Source organism: Salvelinus alpinus, chromosome 29, assembly GCF_045679555.1.
Source record: "Salvelinus alpinus chromosome 29, SLU_Salpinus.1, whole genome shotgun sequence".
Lineage (NCBI taxonomy): Eukaryota > Metazoa > Chordata > Actinopteri > Salmoniformes > Salmonidae > Salvelinus > Salvelinus alpinus.
The window spans coordinates 38,911,342-38,923,996 of NC_092114.1; the positions used below are offsets into that span (position 1 = coordinate 38,911,342).

Sequence of the window (12,655 nt, forward strand, 5' to 3'; positions counted from 1 at the left end):
ATCTTGTCCTGTTTGGAGATTTGCCAAGCACTGCATTTTGTAGAGAGTGCGTTTTTAGAGACAGGACTTTTTTCTACAGAAAGTACAGATTGGTTCATCAGATATATTTTCCCAAAAGCAATCTTATATGATTTTTGCGAGAATTTAAGACCTGCTCTAAAAAGGCAAACACATGCCATTCCGGTGCACATCCAAGTGCTATCCCCCCTTGGGTTTTAGGCAAAGGGCACTTTTCAGTGGGAGCTTGCTAATGGGCATCTCACAGGCCTAGATAAGCCAGTGTTTTGGATGCAATCATCAGCAAAGCAGTAACACATACAATTTCCCTACATCATTTCACAACAGGTGGAAGTGAAGCGGTGTTTCTTTGCCATGATGCTATCCGTAGGTTCCCAAATACGAACGGAGCAGTAGACGGCACCTACATCGCCATAAAAATCACCATCCCAAAACGATTTAAACTATGTGAACACAAAAGGCTTCTACTCTTCATGTGAAGGTGATAGGTTATGTGATGCGCAAAAGAGACTGCTGAATGTGGTGGCAAGATGACCAGGTGGAACGCACGACTCGTTCATTCTGCAGAACTGAAATGTTGGCCTATACACATAGCCGGGGGAAGATGCAACGCTTTATAATTGTCACGTCTGCTCCCGCTCTTCCCTTCCTCTGGCGCTTGAGGGCGCCAGATTACCCTGCATCACACGCTCCTGCCATCTATCATGGACACCTGCCTTCCTTCGTCACTTGCATCAGCATTATTGGACTCACCTGGACTCACTTATCTCCTGTTTATTTCCTCCCCTATAATTGTCAGTTCCCTAGCTCTGTTCCCTGCTGCTTCATTGATTGTCTTTTGTCTTTGTATTTGTTTCTGACGCTGTTCCTGTCTCGTCTATGTCAGTTGTTTATTAAATGTTTACTCCCCGTACCTGCTTTGTCCCTCCAGCGTCATTCCGCGTGGCAATAATAGGTCCCCAAGAACACAGTGGCCTCCACCATTCTTAAATGGAAGAAGTTTGGAACCACTAAGACTCTTTCGAGAGCTGGCTGCCCTGACAAACTGAGCAATCGGGAAAGAAGGGCCTTGGTCAGGGATGTGACCAAGAACCCGATGGTCACTCTGACAGAGCTCCGAAGTTCCTCTGTGGAGATGGGAGAACTGTCAGGAGAATTTTCAATCCCAATGATGATAACTAACAATTATTTAAGCTTTGACCAATCCCTGAGGTTTGTAAGACCCTGGGTTTAATAATAATTAGGCAAAGACTCAGCTTATGCAAAAGATCCGTACAGTTTATTCAGAGAACGTTTTAAAGTCAAGAATGCAAAGACATGACATTATATAACTCCCATTTCCCCCACCTCCTTACGCGCACATACAGACACACAAACAGTAGGTGGGATGTATCTTTCCCCACAGTCCGCATTCCTCGTCTATCACTACCAAGCTGGCCGTTTTATCCTCCCGAGATTAGAGGGACCTTGACAGGACTCCCTTTCCTGTCGTAAGTTTCTTGGAGTTCTAACCAGGTTAGGTCATGAATAGTTTAATTGTCCTCTGTATTTTCTTAGTCACACACACACATTTCTCTCCCTTACTAGTCTCGGCCAAACCTTATTGAACTTAAGTTTATCACTCTAATTATTCATTATACATGTTACATCATCTAATAATTACTAATAGTTACGTTTGTCTAATTATTCATAATACATGTTACATAATCTAATAATTATGTTTCAGGGGGAAATTCTTTAATCATTACCTTAAACATATAAATTCCCTTATCAAGAACCTTCCAGAAGGACAACCATCTCTGCAGCACTCCACCAATCAGGCCTTTGTGGTAGAGTGGGAGACTAGTCAGGATCAAGGGAAAGATTAAACAGAGCAAAGTACAGAGAGATCCTTGATGAAAACCTGCTCCAGAGGGCTCAGGACCTCAGACTGGGGTGAAGGTTCACCTTCCAACAGGACAATGACCCTAAGCACACAGCCAAGACAACGCAGGAGTGGCTTCGGGACAAGTCTCTGAATGTCTATGAGTGGCCTAGTCAGAGCCCGGACTTGAACCCGATCGAACATCTCTGGAGAGACCTGAACATTTCTGTGCAGTGATGCTCCCCATCCAACCTGGCAGAGCTTGAGAGGATCTGCGGAGAAGAATGGGAGAAACTCCCCAAATACAGGTGTGCCAAGCTTGTATCATAATACCGAAGAAGACTTGAGGCTGTAAATCGCTGCCAAAGGTGCTTCAACAAAGTACTGAGTAAAGGGTAAATGGAAATGTGATATTTCCATTTCTAAAAAACAGTTTATGCTTTGTCATCATAGGGTATGGTGTGTAGATTGATTAGGGAAAAAAAGGAATTAATCCAGTTTAGAATACGGCTGTAACGTAACAAAATGTGTAAAAAGTCAAGGGGTCTGAATACTTTCCCGAATGCACTGTACTTAGCATGTTAGCTAACCCTTCACCTAACCCTAACCTTAACCCTTTTAGCTAACCCTTCCCCTAACCATAACCATAACCATTTAACCTAACTCCTAAACTTAACCTTAACCCTAACCCCTAGCCTAGGTAACGTTAGCAAGCTAGCCACCCGTTAGCGAGCTAGCCACCTAGCTAGAATTCACAACATATCATACATTTCACAAATTTGTAACATATTGTACATGTTGCAAATTCGTAACATATTGTACGTTTTTCAAATTCGTAAAATATAATAGGAATTGTCATTTGTAAATTATCATATGAAGTGGGGGATGGACATCCATTAATACATACCATACGAAACTTAACATATTGTACTAAATGGGGTGTCTTGGAATTACCTGCCTATGCTCTGAGACCACTTTGCCCTAGCCTGTTAGCACCAGGCCAACAACCAGGTGTGTGCGACGCTGTACAACCTGGTGAGACTTGTTTGATCTATCTAACGGTTACAGTGAAGTCGTAAAGTCATCATCATCATTGACTCTCCTCCTCTTGTCCAGTCAGGGCCAGATCTTTGAGTCTTTCAACATGACGGATCTGTGGAAGCTACCGTGTATCTTCATCTGTGAGAACAACAAATTGGGAATGGGGACGTCTGTGGAGAGGTCCTCCACTACCACTGACTACTTCAACAGAGGAGACTATATACCTGGCCTCAAGGTAGGACACACACAGTCAGTGTGTACAGTATCTCTGCTATATTGACCTTCCTGTCTCTGGGTGTAGGTGGACGGCATGGACGTTCTGTGCGTGAGGGAGGCCTTCAAGTTTACTGCAAGACCACTGCAGAGCTGGTAAGGTGAGCGATGATTGGTTGTAGAGCTGGAGAAGTGGAGTTTTGATTGGTGCAGAGATGAGAACGTTATAGCTGGATTAAGAGCTTAAAGAGTGTTAAGAATCACTTTGTCTCAGACAATCTAATCTCTGAGCGATGATCAGCTTCTAGTATCACACCAGTGTCTCTTCCCTGACAGAGTGATGATCAGCTTCTAGTATCACACCAGTGTCTCTTCCCTGACAGAGTGATGATCAGCTTCTAGTATCACACCAGTGTCTCTTCCCTGACAGAGTGATGATCAGCTTCTAGTATCACACCAATGTCTCTTCCCTGACAGAGTGATGATCAGCTTCTAGTATCACACCAGTGTCTCTTCCCTGACAGAGTGATGATCAGCTTCTAGTATCACACCAGTGTCTCTTCCCTGACAGAGTGATGATCAGCTTCTAGTATCACACCAGTGTCTCTTCCCTGACAGAGTGATGATCAGCTTCTAGTATCACACCAGTGTCTCTTCACTGACAGAGTGATGATCAGCTTCTAGTATCACACCAGTGTCTCTTCCCCGACAGAGTGATGATCAGCTTCTACTATCACACCAGTGTCTCTTCCCTGACAGAGTGATGATCAGCTTCTAGTATCACACCAGTGTCTCTTCCCTGACAGAGTGATGATCAGCTTCTAGTATCACACCAGTGTCTCTTCCCTGACAGAGTGATGATCAGCTTCTACTATCACACCAGTGTCTCTTCCCTGACAGAGGGAGGATATGTGACCAGTATAGATAGAGACACTCTGAGGAAGAGACTCCTATTGTCATGGAGCTGAACCTACCGTTACTATGGACACAGCTTGAGCAACCCAGGGTTAGGCAGTTGTGTGAAGTACTTAAGTTAAAATACTTTAAAGTTCTACTTAAGTCGTTTTTGGGGGTATCTGTACAACTTTTACTTTTACTTCACTACATTCCTGGAGAAAATAATGTACTTTTTACTCCATGCATTTTCCCTGACACCCAAAAGTACTCGTTACATTTAGAATGCTTAGCAGGACAGGAAAATGGTCAAATTCATGCACTTATCAAGAGAAAATCCCTAGTCATCCCTACTGTCTCTGACCTAGCAGACTGACTAAACACACATGCTTCTTTTGTAAATGATGTCTGAGTGTTGGAGTGTGACCCTGGCTTTTCGTAAATAACCAAAAAATACAAGAGGGGCTCCCGAGTGGCGCAGCGGTCTAATGCACTGCAGCGCAGTGCTAGAGGTGTCACTACAAACCCTGGTTCATTTCCGGGCTGTATCGAACTGGACGGGATCGGGCGTCCCATAGGGTGACGCACAATTGGCCTAGCGTTGTCCGAGTTAGAGGAGGGTTTGGCCGGAGGGGTTTTACTTGGCTCATCGCGCTCTAGCGAGTCCTTGTGGCAGGTCGGGCGCCTGCAAGCTGGTTTTGGTCGTCAGGTGAACAGTGTTTCCTCCAACACATTGGTGCGGCTGGCTTCAGGGCTAAGCAGGCGGGTGTAAAGAAGCTTGGTTTGGCGGGTCATGTTTCGGAGGATGCATAACTCGACCTTCACCTCCAGAGAATGGTGCCGTCTGGTTTGCTTAATATAAGGAATTTGAAATTATTTATGCTTATACTTTTGATACTTAAGTATATTTTAGCAATTACATTTACTTTTGATACTTAAGAAAATCCCTAGTCATCCCTAGTCAGAGTGATGAACCAAATACTTTTAGACTTTTATTCAAGTAGTGTTTTACTGGGTGACTTTCACTTTTACTTGAGTCATTTTCTATTAAGGTATCTTTACTTTTACTCAAGTATGACAATTGGGTACTTTTTCTACCGCTGGGGTTAGGTGAGATGTGATCTCTGACCTTTGACCCCTGACCATGTAACTGTCACCTGACCACCGGTCTCTCTCTGCCCCCTCACTCCTCCCCAGACCTCCTCTCCTCGTTCTCTCTCCTCCCTTACTCTGTTCTGTTTTAGTCTTACCCACCTCCTTGTGTTGCCACTCTCCCTCACTCCTATGTTAGCCTGCGTAGACCCCCCTAAGTGTAGGGCAGTGTTTGTTTGGGACGCATCCCAATCTCTCATCGGCCAAGGGCTGGAGCTGAACCCTGCTAAACAGGTCAAACCCCTCTTCATATGTGTGATGTAACTTCCTGTAGCTATCTAGAACCTAAAAGGGTTCTTTGGCTGTCCCCATAGGATAACTCTTTGAAGAACCCTATTTGGTTCCAGGTAGAACCCTCTACACAGCGGGTTCTACATGGAACACAAAAGAGTTCTAGCTGGAACCAAAAAGGGTTCTCCTATGCGGACAGAGTGTAGCGTACCCCTGAGAAGATCCAGGAAGTGCACAGTAAGAGTGACCCATCACTATGCTGAAGGAATGCACGCTGTCCAACAACATGACTTCTGTGGAGGAGATCATGGTACACACACCTTCACCGAAACATGCACACACACACACACACACACACACACACACACACACACACACACACACACACACACACACACACACACACACACACACACACACACACACACACACACACACACACACACACACACACACACACACACACACACACACACACACACACACACAGTACTGGTCCTAGTACTCCAATTCATCAAAATAAATACATGTTATTCCGTCGTCCCTCCCATCAGGAGATACAGTAGATGAAGAGACCAGGAAGGTGATGGAGGATGCAGCCCAGTTTGCGATCTCTGACCATGAGCCAACATTGGACATGCTCTGCAACCACATCTTCACCAACAAACCTGCGAACGGAGGTCCGCAGTTCCAACCTCTGGGTCAAACTAAAGTCTGTCAGGTAGACACACACACACACACACACACACACACACACACACACACACACACACACACACACACACACACACACACACACACACACACACACACACACACACACACACACACACACACACACACACACACACACACACACACACCTAGACCAAACTACAGTCCATCAGTAACACATCAGCTCTAAGATACCAACACCTGGGTGAAACTCCTCCTCTCCTCTTCACTTCCTTCTCTCATTGGTTCTCTAAACACACAATAGGAGATTAAATCGAGTTCAATCTGTAGCAGCATTCCAAACCAGTTCTTCACCTCTTACACACACACACACACACACACACACACACACACGCACACACACGCACACACGCGCACACACACGACACACACACACACACACACACACACACACACACACACACACACACACACACACACACACACACACACACACACACACACACACACACACACACACACACACACACACACACACACACACACACACACACACACACCTAGACCAAACTACAGTCCATCAGTAACACATCAGCTCTAAGATACCAACACCTGGGTGAAACTCCTCCTCTCCTCTTCACTTCCTTCTCTCATTAGTTCTCTAAACACACAATAGGAGATTAAATCGAGTTCAATCTGTAGCAGCATTCCAAACCAGTTCTTCACCTCTGACACACACACACACACACGCACACACACGCACACACACACACGCACACACGCACACACACACACACACACACACACACACACACACACACACACACACACACACACACACACACACACACACACACACACACACACACACACACACACACACACACACACACACACACACACACACACACACACACACACACATACACACACACACACACACACACACACACCTAGACCAAACTACAGTCCATCAGTAACATATCAGCTCTAAGATACCAACACCTGGGTGAAACTCCTCCTCTCCTCTTCTCTTCCTTCTCTCATTCCCTTCTCTCATTAGTTCTCTAAACACACAATAGGAGATTAAATCGAGTTCAATCTGTAGCAGCATTCCAAACCAGTCCTTCACCTCTGACCCTGTGATGTCACTGGTATTTATTCACAATATTTATTTATTTATTTTTATTTCACCTTTATTTAACCAGGTAGGCAAGTTGAAAACAAGTTCTCATTTACAATTGCGACCTGGCCAAGATAAAGCAAAGCAGTTCGACACATACAACAACACAGAGTTACACATGGAGTAAAACCAACATACAGTCAATAATACAGTAGAAAAATAAGTCTATATACAATGTGAGCAAATGAGGTGAGATATGGGAGGTAAAGGCAAAAAAAGGCCATGGTGGCGAATTAAATACAATATAGCAAGTAAAACACTGGAATGGTAGATTTGCAGTGGAAGAATGTGCAAAGTAGAAATAGAAATAATGGGGTGCAAAGGAGCAAAATAAATAAATAAATAAGTAAATACAGTAGGGGAAGAGGTAGTTGTTTGGGCTAAATTATAGATTGGCTATGTACAGGTGCAGTAATCTGTGAGCTGCTCTGACAGCTGGTGCTTAAAGCTAGTGAGGGAGATAAGTGTTTCCAGTTTCAGAGATTTTTGTAGTTCGTTCCAGTCATTGGCAGCAGAGAACTGGAAGGAGAGGCGGGGGTGACCAGAGAGATATACCTGCTGGAGCGCGTGCTACTATGGTGATCAGCGAGCTGAGATAAGGGGGGACTTTACCTTGCAGGTTCTTGTAGATGACCTGGAGCCAGTGGGTTTGGTGACGAGTATGAAGCGAGGGCCAGCCAACGAGAGCGTACAGGTCTCAGTGGTGGGTACTATATGGGGCTTTGGTGACAAAACGGATGGCACTGTGGTAGACTGCATCCAATTTGTTGAGTAGAGTGTTGGAGGCTATTTTGGTAAATGACATCGCCGAAATCGAGAATCGGTAGGATGGTCAGTTTTACGAGGGTATGTTTGGCAGCATGAGTGAAGGATGCTTTGTTGCGAAATAGGAAGCCAATTCTAGATTTAACTTTGGATTGGAGATGTTTGATGTGAGTCTGGAAGGAGAGTTTACAGTCTAACCAGACACCTAGGTATTTGTAGTTGTCCACATATTCTAAGTCAGAACCGTCCAGAGTAGCTGGACGGGCGGGCAGGTGCAGGCAGCGATCGGTTGAAGAGCATGCATTTAGTTTTACTTGTATTTAAGAGCAGTTGGAGGCCACGGAAGGAGAGTTGTATGGCATTGAAGCTTGTCTGGAGGGTTGTTAACACAGTGTCCAAAGAAGGGCCAGAAGTATACAGAATGGTGTCGTCTGCGTAGAGGTGGATCAGAGACTCACCAGCAGCAAGAGTGACATCATTGATGTATACAGAGAAGAGAGTCGGCCCAAGAATTGAACCCTGTGGCACCCCCATAGAGACTGCCAGAGGCCCGGACAACATGCCCTCCGATTTGACACACTGAACTCTATCAACTCTAACCAGGCGAGGCAATCATTTGAGAAACCAAGGCTATCGAGTCTGCCGATGAGGATGTGGTGATTGACAGAGTCGAAAGCCTTGGCCAGGTCAATGAATACGGCTGCACAGTATTGTTTCTTATCGATGGCGGTTAAGATATCGTTTAGGACCTTGAGCGTGGCTGAGGTGCACCCATGACCAGCTCTGAAACCAGATTGCATAGCGGAGAAGGTGCGGTGGGATTCGAAATGGTCGGTAATCTGTTTGTTGACTTGGCTTTCGAAGACCTTAGAAAGGCAGGGTAGGATAGATATAGGTCTGTAGCAGTTTGGGTCAAAAGTGTCCCCCCCTTTGAAGAGGGGGATGACCGCAGCTGCTTTCCAATCTTTGGGAATCTCAGACAGCACGAAAGAGAGGTTGAACAGACTAGTAATAGGGGTTGCAACAATTTCGGCAGATGGTCCCGTGTGGCTCAGTTGGTAGAGCATGGCGCTTGCAACGCCAGGGTTGTGGGTTCATTCCCCACGGGGGGACCAGGATGAATATGTATGAACTTTCCAATTTGTAAGTCGCTCTGGATAAGAGCGTCTGCTAAATGACTTAAATGTAAATGTAATAATTTTAGAAAGAAATGGTCCAGATTGTCTAGCCCGGCTGATTTGTAGGGGTCCAAATTTTGCAGCTCTTTCAGAACATCAACTGACTGGATTTGGGAGAAGGAGAAATGGGGAAGGCTTGGGCGAGTTGCTGTGGGGGGTGCAGTGCTGTTGACCGGGGTAGGGGTAGCCAGGTGGAAAGCAAGGCCAGCCGTAGAAAAATGCTTATTGAAATTCTCAATTGTAGTGGATTTATCAGCGGTGACAGAGTTTCCTATCCTCAGTGCAGTGGGCAGCTGGGAGGAGGTGTTCTTATTCTCCATGTATGTATGTAATGTATTATGTATAATATGTTGTATAATTATGTCAGAGTTGGTATGCATTCTCCTGATACTGAGGGATCTGTCTTAGAATGGCATTGGGCAGGCTTTTGTTCCAGCCCAGCACTAACAGATCTGATTCAACATATCAACCTCTCATCAAGTCTTTGATAAGCCGTAGCAGGTGTGTTAGTGCTGATATGTAACTTACAAAACCTGCACACCCTATAGCTCTCCAGGACCAGGGTTTGCCACCCCTGGTTTGGGGAGTGTGGGGAGGGGGGGGTCTGAGTTAAACGTCTCTCTGTTTTTAAGGTTTATGACTGTTTGCATGTATTACGTTCCTCTAACCAAGATGCTATTGTAGCACTCGTTGCACTTTGACTAGATAAAGTTAAGAGACATCAGACTGCAAGTCATAACGTCATCATAGGAAAAGGGAACAGCAGTGGTCTATTTGTCTCAACTCCTGCTCTCTTCCTCTCCTTCTCTTTCTCTGACTCCCTCCCTCCCTCCCTCGCTCTCAGTGAGGAGAGGATATGGATCCAAGCACTATGAAACTGAAGCGTCTGTGTGAACTGAAAGACTGATATTGTTGTAATACGGTTTGACGTGATTTGACTGGAGCAATAAAGTTGGCTGAGACTTTGGGTGTTAAGTGACTTTGGGTGTCTTGAAAAGCACTTTTAAAAAATGTATTATTATTAACACACACACACACTGTCACATTTTTGTTTAGTTGTGTTAGAGTTAGACTGTTGTAATGTTTTCAACTTTGTATGGTCATTCAATGTGTTACACCATATTCCTCTTACCACCTGTGGCTTCCTGTAAGTTCCCCACAAGCTACAAAGTCCTTGACATTTCCATACGTTTAAGTGTAGCCACATTATAACAATTTCAAAAAGTAAAATGTGTTTCCTATGACATATCATATTTTCGATGATTGTTTCAGGAATTAGTGTCACAAAAAAGTAGCTGAATGTTGCCAATAATGTGGTTGTATGCCTACATCAAATTTGATCCACTAGATGTCAGCAAAGACCATCTATTTGTGCCTCATAACTCTTGGCAGTTGTTTTTGTTTTTTATTTATTTATTATTTAACCTTTATTTAACTAGGCAAGCCAGTTAAGAACAAATTCTTATTTAGAATGACGGCCTACCAAAAGGCAAAAGGCCTCTTGCAGGGACGGGGGCTGGGATTAAAAAATTTAAAATAAATAAAATGTAAATATAGGACAAAACACACATCACGACAAGAGAGACAACACAACACTACATAAAGAGAGACCTAAGACAACAACATAGCAAGGCAGCAACACATGACAACACAGCATAGTAGCAACACAACATGGTAGCAGCACAAAACATGGTACAAACATTATTGGGCACAGACAACAGCAAAAAGGGCAAGAAGGTAGAGTCAACAATACATCACACAAAGCAGCCACAACTGTCAGTAAGAGTGTCCATGATTGAGTCTTTGAATGAAGAGGTAAAACTGTCCAGTTTGAGTGTTTGTTGCAGCTTGTTCCAGTCGCTAGCTGCAGCAAACTGAAAAGAGGAGCGACCCGGGGATGTGTGTGCTTTTGTGACCTTTAACAGAATGTGACTGGCAGAATGGGTGCTGTATATGGAGGATGAAATATCTCAGATAGTGGGGAGTGAGGCCTAAGAGGGTTTTATAAATAAGCATCAACCAGTGGGTCTTGCGACGGGTATACAGAGATGACCAGTTTACAGAGGAGTATAGAGTGCAGTGATGTGTCCTTTAAGGAGCATTGGTGGCAAATCTGATGGCCGAATGGTAAAGAACATCTAGCCGCTCGAGAGCACCCTTACCTGCCGATCTATAAATTATGTCTCCGTAATCTAGCATGGGTAGGATGGTCATCTGAATCAGGGTTTGTGTGGCAGCTGGGGTGAAATAGGAGCGATTACGATTATGATTGGGCTGCTATTACATAATCAGTTACTATGGGAGAAAGGAAGGATCAGGTTCTGATGAGCCAGGAAGTAAGGAAACCGTCAACTAAGAAATCTTCTGAAGCAGAACAATTCTTGCATGTAGCAGACACCATCTTTTATTAGCCAAAACAGCAGTTGACTATCCCTTAAGATTGTCCTCACTTTTGTTATTGTGCCAGTTCCCTCCCCTTCTTGTACACGTTAGTGACCTAATTCCAGATCGGGAGTTTCAATTCATTGAAATCACGTGGTGGGCGCAGTGTGCTGAGAAACCTCTGTGGGGCGCAACTCCCTAACTACTGTAATCCTTAATTCAACACACTCATAGGGACTTTCCAGCAGACCAGATTCACATTTCTTTTTTTGTAATGAGACAGAAAACTGCATGTCATCTTGTAAGATGATGAACCAATAAGGGCCAATTAACATGTGCTGTCCTCAGGGAAATCTAGGGGGTTCACAACAACACATCGGGAGTTTACCTGACACACCCCCAAGCATGTAATGCTAAATCCTGTCCTCTCAGGAGGTTGAAAAGGCTGCTATCAAATCCCCAATCATGCATGATACCACTGTGTCTTAGTCAGAAATCAGGACAATCAAAATACTGTAGCTGGATACCGCTGGGTCCACTATTTCATATGATATCGTGGTGATGTAATAAGTTGGAAACCATTTTCAGTTATCTTGGTTACTGAACTGGATTTGGCAAATGCGGCTGCTGCATGTACAACAAATTCAGTAATGATCCAGTCTAGACGATCTAGTTTTACGGCAGCTTTAACACAGGGCAACCGTTAAGTGTCATTCCTACATGAACTCTGGCCAGACAGGAAGAGATCATCTGCCTAGTTTGGTTTGGTGTCCACAAACTGGTTTCTCTAGTTTCACCTAACAGTTCACCTCTGCTGTTTGTTTACCACCATCAGAACGTTTGATATCATCTTCTGTGTCAGGTCGCAATTGTGACTCACCATCAACATGGGTTTACCTAAGGTTACGCTTTCTGATGATGAGGCTATGTTGTGCTTCATTTGTTGAGACTGTTATCAAATATCTACACCAGAGCAAGTCCGTGTAATGTAATCTAACGCAGCCTATTGTTTATTACAACCAGATAAGGTGTACTTGTTGAACAGCGATATGGTGTGTC

At 44.4% G+C, this 12,655-nt stretch overlaps 1 pseudogene; it reads left to right on the plus strand.

The window, feature by feature from the left end:
* LOC139558478 (pyruvate dehydrogenase E1 component subunit alpha, somatic form, mitochondrial-like) overlaps positions 1-6,138 on the plus strand; it is a 28,741-nt pseudogene extending 22,603 nt beyond the window's left edge.
* Positions 6,139-12,655: the final 6,517 nt, after the last annotated feature.